The 12,462-nt window shown below is 38.3% G+C and overlaps 1 non-coding gene across 1 annotated transcript; it reads left to right on the forward strand.

Annotated features, from left to right (window-relative positions):
• Positions 1-10,312: 10,312 nt before the first annotated feature.
• Positions 10,313-10,416, forward strand: LOC130971170 (small nucleolar RNA R71). The gene has a single exon (XR_009082405.1). It is a non-coding gene; the product is annotated as a small nucleolar RNA R71 (small nucleolar RNA).
• The last annotated feature ends 2,046 nt before the right edge of the window (positions 10,417-12,462 follow it).

Consider the following 12,462-nt stretch of genomic DNA (forward strand, 5'->3'; position numbering starts at 1 on the left):
ACTCCATCTTTGTGGTGGAAAGAACTTTGCCAAGAAGGCATTGACTAGCTTTTCCCAAGAGTCCAGGCTTTCTTTAGGTTGAGAATCCAACCATATTCTAGCTCTGTCTCTTACAGCAAAAGGGAATAGCATCAGTCTGTAGACCTCAGGGTTAACCCCATTAGTCTTGACTGTGTCACAGATTTGCAAGAATTCAGCTAAGAACTGATGAGGATCTTCCATTGGAAGTCCATGGAACTTGCAATTCTGTTGCATTAGAGAAACTAATTGAGGCTTAAGCTCAAAGTTGTTTGCTCCAATGGCAGGGATAGAGATGCTTCTCCCATAAAAATCAGGAGTAGGTGCAGTGAAGTCACCCAGCACCTTCCTTGCATTGTTGGCATTGTTGTTGTTTTCGGCTGCCATGTGTTCTTCTTCCTTGAAGAATTCGGTCAGGTCCTCTAGAGAGAGTTGTGCTTTAGCTTCTCTTAGCTTTCTCTTCAAGGTCCTTTCAGGTTCAGGATCAGCTTCAACAAGAATGCCTTTGTCTCTGCTCCTGCTCATATGAAAGAGGAGGGAAAAAGAAAATGTGGAATCCTCTATGTCACAGTATAGAGATTCCTTGAGATGTCAGAGGAAAAGAGAAATAGAAAGAAGAAGGAGAAGAAGAATTCGAACTTTAATTAAATAAGGTTCGAATTGTGCATTTAGAAGGAGTGGTACTCCATAAATAGAAGGATGTGGGAAGGAGGGAAGAGAATTTTCGAAAATTCAATTAAAAGATTTTGAAAACATTTTGAAAATTTGATTGATAATTTTTTAAAGTGAAAAAGAAATCAAGTGATTTTTGAAAAAGATTTTGAAAATTTGATTGAAAACTATTTTGAAAAGATGTGGTTAAAAAGATTTAATTGAAAAGTTATGGTTTTAAAAAGATGTGATTGAGAAGATATGATTTGAAAACAATTTTAAAAGATATGATTTGAAAACAATTTGAAAAGATATGATTTTAAAAATTAATGACTTGCCTAACAAGAAAAGATATGATTGAAACATAAAACCGTTCTTAATAGAAAAGGCAAAAAATGTTCAATCAAATCATTAATTGTTAGTAAGTATCTTTGAAAAAGGAAAGAAATTGATTTTGAAAACATTTGATTGAAAAGATATGATTTGAAAAAGATTTGATTTTGAAAGACTTTGAAAACTTGAAAAAAATTGATTTTGAAAACAGAATCTTCCCCCTAGCACCATCCTGGCGTTAAACGCCCAGAATGGTATACATTCTGGCGTTTAACGCCCAAAATGCTACCTCTTTGGGCGTTAAACGCCCAACCAGGTGCCCTGGCTGGCGTTTAAACGCCAGTCTGCCTTCTTCACTGGGCATTTTTGAATGCTCAGCTTTTTCTGTATAATTCCTCTGCAGTATGTTCTGAATCTTCAATTCTTTGTATCATTGACTTGAAAAGACACAAATTAAAAATATTTTTGGATTTTTAATAATCAAAATGCAAAAGGAATCAATTAACAATGCATGCAAGACACCAAACTTAGCAGTTTGTATACTACTGACATTAACAATATGAGGATGCATATGAGACACACAAAATGCTTCAAGTCAATAGAATTCAAAGATTAGAACACAAAAATCATCAAGAATTACTTGAGGATCCTTAAGACACATGAATGAATGCATGCAATTGACACCAAACTTAAGATGAGACACTAGACTTAAGCAGGAAACATCAAATATTTTTGGTTTTTATGATTTTGTAAATTTTTTTGTGTTTTTCGAAAATTAAGTGGGAAAAGGTATCAAAATTCTTTAATGAGAATTCCAGGAATCAGTGCAATGCTAGTCTAAGACTTCGGTCCAGGAATTAGACATGGCTTCACAGCCAGCCAAGCTTTCAAAGAAAGCTTCGGTCCAAAACACTAGACATGGCCAAAGGTCAGCCAAATCTTAGCAGATCACTGCTCCAAGAGCAAAATTGATGAGAATCAACAAGCTCTTGTGGTGATAAGTTGAAACCTCGGTCCAATCAGATTAGACATGGCTTCTCAGCCAGCCAGATTTCAACAAATCATCATGAAACTCTAGAATTCATCTTCAAGAATTTCGAAAAAAAATAAATACCTAATCTAAGCAACAAGATGAACTGTCAGTTGTCCAAACTAGAACAATCCCCGGCATTGTTACCAAAAGCTTGCTCAAAACTTAAACAATCCCCGGCAACGGCGCCAAAAACTTGGTGCGCGAAATTGTGAACAATACTTTTCACAACTCTCATAATCCCTGGTCATGAACTCCAAAAACTTGGTGGTTCAATTCCATGGCATTACACAACTTCGCACAACTAACCAGCAAGTGCACTGGGTCGTCCAAGTAATACCTTACGTGAGTAAGGGTCGATCCCACGGAGATTGTTAGCATTGAAGCAAGCTATGGTCATCTTGTAAATCTTAGTCAGGCAGACTCAAATGTATATGATGATGAACGAAAATAACATAGAAGATAAAGATAGTGATACTTATGTATATCATTGGTGTAAGAGCTTCAGACAAGCGTATGAAGATGCCTTCCCTTCCGTCTCTCTGCTTTCCTGCTGCCTTCATCCAATCCTTTCTTACTCCTTTCCATGGCAAGCTCGTGTAGGGTTTCACTGTTGTCAGCAGCTACCTCCCATCCGCGCAGTGAAAGCTAATGCACGCACTCTGTCACAGTGCTGCCAATCACCGGTTTGGTTCCCTCCCCTACCGGAATAGAATCACTCTTTTGCGTCTGTCACTAACGCCCAGTAGGTTACAGGTTTGAAGCACGTCACAGTCATTCAATCATTGAATCCTACTCAGAATACCACAGACAAGGTTAGACCTTCCGGATTCTCTTGAATGCTGCCATCAGGTCCTGCCTATACCACGAAGACTCTGATCTCACGGAATGGTTGGCTCGTTTGTCAGGCGAGCACTCGGTTGTCAGGCGATCAACCATGCATCGTGCAATCAGGAATCCAAGAGATATTCACTAAGCCTCAGATGCTTGTAGAACAAGAATGGTTGTCAGTCACCTTGTTCATGGGTGAGAATGGTGATGGGCGTCAATCATCACCTTCATCATGTTGAAGAACAAGTGATATCTTGGACAAAGAACAAGCGGAATTGAATGGAAGAACAATAGTAATTGCATTAATACTCGAGGTACAGCAGAGCTCCACACCTTAATCTATGGTGTGTAGAAACTCCACCGTTGAAAATACATAAGAACAAAAGTGATCATTGGTTTCGGCCCCAAAGAGGGAACCAGAAGAACCAAGATTAAAATACAATAGTAAAAGGTCCTACTTATAGAAAACTAGTACATAGATGAGTAAATGACATAAAAATCCACTTCCGGGCCCACTTGGTGTGTGCTTGGGCTGAGCAATGAAGCTTTTTCGTGTAGAGACTCTCCTTGGAGTTAAACGCCAGCTTTAGTGCCAGTTTGGGCGTTTAACTCCCAATTAGGTGCCAGTTCCGGCGTTTAACGCTGGAATTTCTTGAGGTGACTTTGAACGCCGGTTTGGGCCATCAAATCTTGGGCAAAGTATGGACTATTATATATTGCTGGAAAGCCCAGGATGTCTAATTTTCAACGCCGTTGAGAGCGCGCCAATTGGGCTTCTGTAGCTCCAGAAAATCCACTTCGAGTGCAGGGAGGTCAGAATCCAATAGCATCTGCAGTCCTTTTGAGTCTCTGGATCAGATTTTTGCTCAGGTCCCTCAATTTCAGCCAGAAAATACCTGAAATCACAGAAAAACACACAAACTCATAGTAAAGTCCAGAAAAGTGAATTTTAATTAAAAACTAATAAAAATATACTAAAAACTAACTAGATCATACTAAAAATATACTAAAAACAATGCCAAAAAGTGTACAAATTATCCGCTCATCAGTCACCTTGTAAATCTCAGTTAGGAAGATTAAATGGTTATGGGTTTCCAAAATTAATATTAAATAGAGAATAAAAGGGATAGAAATACTTATGTAAATCAATAGTGGGAATTTCAGATAGGCGTGTGGAGATGCTAGAATCCTTTCGAATCTCTACTTTCTTATTGCTTTCATCCAATCCTTCTTACTCCTTTCCATGGCAAGCTGTTTGTAGGGCATCACCATCATCAATGGCTACTTTTAATCCTCTCGGGAAAATGGTCCTATGCGCTGTCACTGCACGGCTAATCGTCTGGAGGCATCACCCTTGTTGATGGCTACATCCCATCCTCTCAGTGAAAATGGTCCAAATGCTCTGTCACAGCACGGCTAATCATCTGTCGGTTCTCAATCAGGTTGGAATAGAATCCCTTGATTCTTTTGCGTTTGTCATCACGCCCAGCCTTCAGGAGTTTGAAGCTCGTCACAGTCATTCAATACCGGAATCCTACTCGGAATACTACAGACAAGGTTAGACTTTCCGGATTCCCGGGATCCTACTCGGAATACCACAGACAAGGTTAGACTTTTCGGATCCCCATGAATGCTGCCATCTATCTAGCTTATACCACGAAGATTCTGTTTGGGAATCTAAGAGATATGCGCCCGACCTAGAGTAGAACGGAAGTGGTTGTCAATCACGCGTGTTCATAGGTGAGAATGATGATGAATGTCACGGATCATCACATTCCTCAAAGTGTTGTGCAACGTATATCTTGGAATAAGAATAAAAGAGAATTGAATAGAAAGTAATAATAATTGTATTGAAACTTGAGGTACAGCAGAGCTCCACACCCTTAATCTATGGTGTGCAGAAGCTCCACCGTTGAAAATACATAAGTGAAAGGTTCAGGCATGGCCGAATGGCCAGCCCCCATGGTCTAAGGACTATGCGCCCCCAGATGTTCCTTAGATCTAAAGTGATCAAAAGATAAGACGTCTAATACAATAGTAACTTATCCTATTTATACTAGACTAGCTACTAGGGTTTACATGAGTAAGTAATTGATGCATAAATCCACTTCCGGGGCCCACTTGGTGTATGCTTGGGCTGAGCTTGATCTATCCACGAGCTGAGACTTTTCTTGGAGTTGAACGCCAAGTTATAACGTGTTTTGGGCGTTCAACTCCGGATCATGACGTGTTTCTGGCGTTTAACTCCAGACAGCAGCATGTACTTGGCGTTCAACGCCAATTTACGTCATCAATTTCCTAATAAAGTATGAACTATTATATATTGCTGGAAAGCTCTGGATGTCTACTTTCCAACGCCGTTGAGAGCGCGCCATTTGGAGTTCTGTAGCTCTAGAAAATCCATTTCGAGTGCAGGGAGGTCAGATTCCAACAGTATCAGCAGTCCTTTTGTCAGCCTTTTTCAGAGTTTTGCTCAAGTCCCTCAATTTCTGCCAGAAATTACCTGAAATTATAGAAAAACACACAAACTCATAGTAAAGTCCAGAAATGTGAATTTAACATAAAAACTAATGAAAACATCCCTAAAAGCAGTTTGAACTTACTAAAAACTACCTAAAAACAATGCCAAAAAGCGTATAAATTATCCGCTCATCACAACACCAAACTTAAATTGTTGCTTGTCCCCAAGCAACTGAAAATCAAATAGGATAAAAAGAAGAGAATATACTATAAATTCCAGAATATCAATGAATATTAATTATAATTAGATGAGCGGGACTTGTAGCTTTTTTGCTTCTGAACAGTTTTGGCATTTCACTTTTTCCTTTGAAGTTTAGAATGATTGGCTTCTCTAGGAACTTAGAATTTTGGATAGTGTTATTGACTTTCCTAGTTAAGCATGTTGATTCTTGAACACAGCTACTTATAAGTCTTGGCCGTGGCCCTAAGCACTTTGTTTTTCCAGTATTACCACCGGATACATAAATGCCACAGACACATAACTGGGTGAACCTTTTCAGATTGTGACTCAGCTTTGCTAGAGTCCCCAGTTAGTGGTGTCCAGAGCTCTTAAGCACACTCTTTTGCTTTGGATCATTTTTACCCTTGCCTTTTGGTTTTAAGGGCTATTGGCTTTTTCTGCTTGCTTTTTCTTTTTCTTTCTATATATTTTTTTTCGCCATTTTTTTTCCGCAAGCTTCTTCTTTTTCACTGCTTTTTCTTGCTTCAAGAATCAATTTCATGATTTTTTAGATCATCAATAACATTTCACTTTGTTCATCATTCTTTCAAGAGCCAACAATTTTAACATTCATAAACAACAAGATCAAAAATATGCACTGTTCAATCATTCATTCAGAAAACAAAAAGTATTGTCACCACATCAATATAATTAAACTAAATTCAAGGATAAATTCGAAATTCCTGTACTTCTTGTTCTTTTGAATTAAAACATTTTTCATTTAAGAGAGGTGAATGATTAATTGATTTTATTCATAGCTTTAAGACATGGTTACTACATACTAATGATCATGAAGTAGAGACACAAAATATAGATAAACATAACATAGAAACCGAAAAACAGAAAGAAATAAGAACAAGGAATGAATCCACCTTAGTGGCGTCTTCTTCTTGAAGGACCAACAATGTTCTTAAGCTCTTCTATGTCTCTTTCTTGCCTTTGTTGCTCCTCCCTCATTGCTCTTTGATCTTCTCTTATTTCATGGAGAATGATGGAGTGCTCATGATGTTCCACCCTTAATTGTTCCACATTGTGGCTTCAATCTTCTAAGGAAGTGTTGAGTTGTTCCCAATAGTTGTTGGAAGGAAAGTGCATCCCTTGAGGCATCTCAGGGATTTCTTGATGATGAGCCTCCTCATGAATCTCTTGAGAACCGTGGAGGGTCTCTCTTGCTTGCTCCATCCTCTTCTTGGTGATGGGCTTATCCTCTTCAATGGAGATTTCTCCTTCTATGATAACTCCAGCTGAGTAACATAGATGGCAAATAAGGTGAGAAAAAGCTAGCCTTGCCATGGTGGAGGGCTTTTCGGCTATTTTGTAGAATTCATTGGAGATGACTTCATGAACTTCTACTTCCTCTCCAATCATGATGCTATGAATCATGATGGCCTGATCCATAGTAACTTCAGATCGGTTGCTAGTGGGAATGATGGAGCGTTGAATGAACTCCAACCATCCTCTAGCTACAGGCTTGAGGTCCAGTCTTCTTAGTTGGACTGGCTTGCCTTTGGAGTCTCTTTTCCATTGAGCTCCTTCCACACATATGTCCATTAGGACTTGGTCCAACCTTTGATTAAAGTTGACCCTTCTAGTGTAGGAGCGTTCATCTCCTTGCATCATGGGCAAGTGGAACGCCAACCTCACATTCTCTGGACTAAAATCTAAGTATTTCCCCCGAACCATTGTGAGATAATTCTCTGGACTCGGGTTCATACTTTGATCATGGTTCCTAGTGATCTATGCATTGGCATAGAACTCTTGAACCATTAAGATTCCGACTTGTTGCATGGGGTTGGTTAGGACTTGCCAACCTCTCCTTCGGATCTCATGTCGGATCTCCGGATACTCATTTTTCTTGAGCTTGAAAGGGACCTCAGGGATCACCTTCTTCTTTGCCACAACATCATAGAAGTGGTCTTGATGGCTCTTGGAGATGAATCTTTCCATATCCCATGACTCGGAGGTGGAAGCTTTTGTCTTCCCTTTTCCTTTTCTAGAGGATTCTCTGGCCTTAGGTGCCATTGATGGTAATGGAAAAATAAAAAGCTTATGCTTTTACCACACCAAACTTAAAATATTGCTCGCCCTCGAGCAAGAGAAGAAAGAAGAGAAGAAGAAGAAGAAGAAAATGGAGGAGAGTGAGGGGAGATGGATTCGGCCAAGGTATAGTAGAGGGGATAGTGTTGTGTGAAATGAAGTAGAATGGAAGGGTATATATAGGGAGAGGGGAGAGGGTAGGTTCGGCCATTTAGGGTGGGATTGGGGGGGAAAATGTTTTTGAATTTTGAAGGTAGGTGGGGTTTATGGGGAAGAGTGGATGGATGTGAGTGGTGAATAGGTGATTGGGAAGAGAGATTGAGATGATTGGTGAAGGGTTTTTGGGAAGTGTGACATGGGGAAGAGTAAAATAGGATTAGGAGGTAAGGTGGGAATATAGTAGGTGGGGATCCTGTGGGGTCCACAAATCCTGAGGTGATCCTGTGGGGTCCACAGATCCTGAGGTGTCAAGGAATTCCATCCCTGCACCAAATAGGCATGTAAAATGCCTTTGCACACTATTCTGGCGTTTAAACACCGAGTGGTGCACATTCTGGGCGTTCAACGCCCATATGTAACATGTTTCTGGCGTTGAACGCCAGTTTCATGCTTGTTACTGGCGTTCAGCGCCAGCTTTTCCTCTAGGCACATTCCTGGCGTTCAAACGCCATGATGTTGCTTGTTTTTGGCGTTCAGCACCAGATTCATGCTCTGTTCTAGCGTTGAACGCCAGCCAGATGCTTCTTACTGGCGTTGAACACCAGTCTGTGCTTCCTCCAGGGTGTGATTTTTCTTCTGCTGTTTTTGATTCTGTTTTTAATTTTTATATTTTTTTCGTGACTCCACATAATCATGTACCTAATAAAACACAAAATAACAATAAAATAAAATAAAATAAAAATTAGATAAATAAAATTGGGTTGCCTCCCAACAAGCGCTTCTTTAATGTCAATAGCTTGACAGTGGCTCTCATGGAGCCACAAAGGTGATCAGGTCAATGTTGTATAGTCCCAACACCAAACTTAGAGTTTGTATATGGGGTCTTAACACCAAACTTAGAGTTTGGTTGTGGCCTCCCAACACCAAACTTAGAGTTTGACTGTGGGGGCTCTTCTTGACTCTGAACTGAGAGAAGCTCTTCATGCTTACTCTCTTTTGTCACAGAGGGATGGCCATGTGCCTTAAACACAAGGTAGTCCCCATTCAATTGAAGGACTGATTCGCCTCTGTTGACATCTATCACAGCTCCTGCTGTGGCTAGGAAAGGTCTTCCAAGGATGATGCAATCATCCTCTTTCTTCCTAGTGTCTAAGATTATGAAATCAGCAGGGATGTAAAGGCCTTCAACCTTTACTAACACGTCCTCCACTATTCCATAAGCTTGTCTCAATGACTTGTCTGCCAATTGTAATGAGAACAAGGCAGGTTGTACCTCAATGATCCCCAGCTTCTCCATTACAGAGAGTGGCATAAGATTTATCCCTGATCCCAGATCACACAGAGCTTTTGCAAAGGTCAGGGTGCCTATGGTACAAGGTATCAAAAACTTGCCAGGATCTTGTTTCTTTTGAGGTAAAATTTGCTGAATCCAGGTATCCAGTTCACTAATGAGCAAGGGAGGTTCACTTTCCCAAGTCTCATTACCAAACAACTTGGCATTCAGCTTTATGATAGCTCCTAAATATCGAGCAACTTGCTCTCCAGTCACATCTTCATCCTCTTCAGAGAAAGAATAGTCTTCAGAGCTCATGAATGGCAGAAGGAGATTTAATGGAATCTCTATGGTCTCTATATGAGCCTCAGATTCCTTTGGATCCTTAATAGGAAACTCCTTCTTGCTTGAGGGACGTCCCAGGAGGTCTTCCTCACTGGGATTTTCATCCTCCTCCTCCCTTGTGCATTCGGCCATATTGATTATATCAATGGCCTTGCACTCTCCTTTTGAATTCTCTTCTGTATTGCTTGGGAGAATACTGGGAGGAGTTTCAATGACTTTCTTACTCAGCTGGCCCACTTGTGCCTCCAGATTTCTGATGGAGGATCTTGTTTCACTCATGAAACTGAAAGTGGCCTTTGACAGATCAGAGACTAGATTGGCTAAATTAGAAGTGTTTTGTTCAGAATTCTCTGGCTGTTGCTGAGAAGATGATGGAAAAGGCTTGCTATTGCTCAGCCTATTGCGTCCACCATTGTTAAAGCCTTGTTGAGGCTTTTGTTGATCCTTCCATGAGAAATTTGGATGATTTCTCCATGATGAGTTATAGGTGTTTCCATAAGGTTCACCCATGTAATTAACCTCTGCCATGGCAGGGTTCTCAGGATCATAAGCTTCTTCAGAAGCTGCCTCTTTAGTACTGTTGGATGCATGTTGCCATCCATTCAGATTTTGAGAGATCATGTTGACCTGTTGAGTCAACACTTTGTTCTGAGCCAATATGGCATTCAGAGCATCAATTTCAAGAACTCCTTTCTTCTGAGGTATCCCATTATTCACGAAATTCCTCTCAGAAGTGTACATGAATTGGTTGTTTGCAACCATATCAATGAGTTCTTGAGCCTCTTCAGGCGTTTTCTTTAGGTGAATAGATCCACCTGCAGAATGGTCCAATGACATTTTCGAAAATTCAGATAGACCATAATAGAATATATCTAATATGGTCTATTCTGAAAACATGTCAGATGGGCATCTTTTGGTCAGCTGCTTGTATCTTTCCCAAGCTTCATAGAGGGATTCACCATCTTTTTGTTTGAAGGTTTGAACATCCATTCTCAGCTTGCTCAGCTTTTGAGGAGGAAAGAATTTATCTAAGAAGGTTGTGACCAGCTTATCCCAGGAGTCCAGGCTATCCTTAGGTTGTGAATCCAACCATATTCTAGCTCTGTCTCTTACAGCAAAAGGGAAAAGTATGAGTCTGTAGACGTCAGGATCAACTCCATTCGTCTTTACAGTCTCACAGATCTGCAAGAACTCAGTTAAAAACTGATAAGGATCTTCAGATGGAAGTCCATAAAACTTGCAGTTTTGTTGCATTAAGGCAACTAGCTGAGGCTTAAGCTCAAAATTATTGGCTCTAATGGCAGGAATGGAGATGCTTCTTCCATCAAATTTGGACGTTGGCTTTGTGAAGTCACCAAGCATTCTACTTGCATTATTATTATTTTCGGCTGCCATCTCCTTCTCTTGCTCTAATATTTCTGAAAGATTACCTTTAGATTGTTGTAACTTAACTTCTCTTAATTTTGTCTTCAGAGCCCTTTCAGGTTCTGGATCAATTTCAACAAGAGTGCCTTTTTCCTTGTCCTGCTCATATGAAAGAGAAGAAAACAAGAAAAGAAGAGGAATCCTCTATGTCACAGTATAGAGATTCCTTTATGTTAGTAGAAAAAGAAAGGGAAGAAGAATGAAGAAGAGTGGGTTCGGATTTTTTAGATGAAGAGAGGTGAAGAGAAGTGTTAGTAATTAAATAATTAAATAGAAGAAGAGAAGAGGAAGAGAATTCGAAAATAATTTTAGAAAAGGGTTAGTGATTTTCGAAAATTAGAGATAAGATGTAATTAAAATTAAAACATGAAACAATTAGTTAATTAAAAAGAATTTTTGAAAAAGGGGTGAGATATTTTCAAAAATTAGAGAGGAAAGAGTAGTTAGGTGGTTTCGAAAAAGATAAGAAACAAACAAAAAGTTAATTAGTTAGTTGAAAAAGATTTTAAAATCAAATTTGAAAAGATAAGAAGATAAGATAAGATAAGATATTTTTGAAATCAAATTTTGAAAAAGATAAGATAAAAAGATAAGATTTTTAACAAAAAGATATTTTGAAAAAGATTTAATTTTAAAATTAAAATTAATTACTTAACTAACAAGTAATTACAAGATATGATTCTAGAATTTAAAGATTGAACCTTTCTTAAAAAGAAAGTAACAAACTTCAAATTTTTGAATCAATCACATCAATTGTTAGCTAATTTTCGAAAATTTGATATAAAGATAAGAAAAAAGATTTTGAAATTATTTTGAAAAAGATTTTTGAAATTTTCGAAAAATAGAAAAAAATGAAAAAGATATGATTTTTGAAAAAGATTTTGAAAAGATAAAATTGAAATTTTGACTTGACTTGTAAGAAACAACTAATTTTGAAAATTTTTGACTAAGTCAACCCAAAATTTCAAAAATTTGGAGAGAAAAAAGGAAAAGATATATTTTTTATTTTTGAATTTTTAATGAGGAGAGAGAAAAACACAAACATGACCCAAAACATAAAAATTTTGGATCAAAACACAAGATGCATGCGAGAACATTATGAATGTCAAGATGAACACCAAGAACACTTTGAAGATCATGATGAACATCAAGAACATATTTTTGAAAAATTTTTGATGCAAAGAAAAATGCAAGTCACCAAACTTAGAAATCTTTAATGCATGGACTCTAACAAACGAAAAATGCATATGAAAAATAACAAACAACACAAAACAAGAAAACATCAAGATCAAACAAGAAGACTTGTCAAGAACATCTTGAAGATCATGAAGAACACTATGAATGCATGAAATTTTCGAAAAATGCAAGAAAAAATTTTTAAAGCATGCAATTGACATCAAACTTAAAAATTGACTCAAGACTCAAACAAGAAACACAAAATATTTTTTGTTTTTATGATTTTATGATTTTTTTGGATTTCTATTAAATTTTTTTTTTTTGAAAATATTTTTGGAAAAACGAAAAAGAAAAGAAAAATTTTGAAAAAGTTTTTGAAAAGAAAATTACCTAATCTGAGCAACAAGATGAACCGTCAGTTGTCCATACTCGAACAATCCCCGG

Source organism: Arachis stenosperma, chromosome 3, assembly GCF_014773155.1.
Source record: "Arachis stenosperma cultivar V10309 chromosome 3, arast.V10309.gnm1.PFL2, whole genome shotgun sequence".
In the NCBI taxonomy this organism is placed as follows: domain Eukaryota; kingdom Viridiplantae; phylum Streptophyta; class Magnoliopsida; order Fabales; family Fabaceae; genus Arachis; species Arachis stenosperma.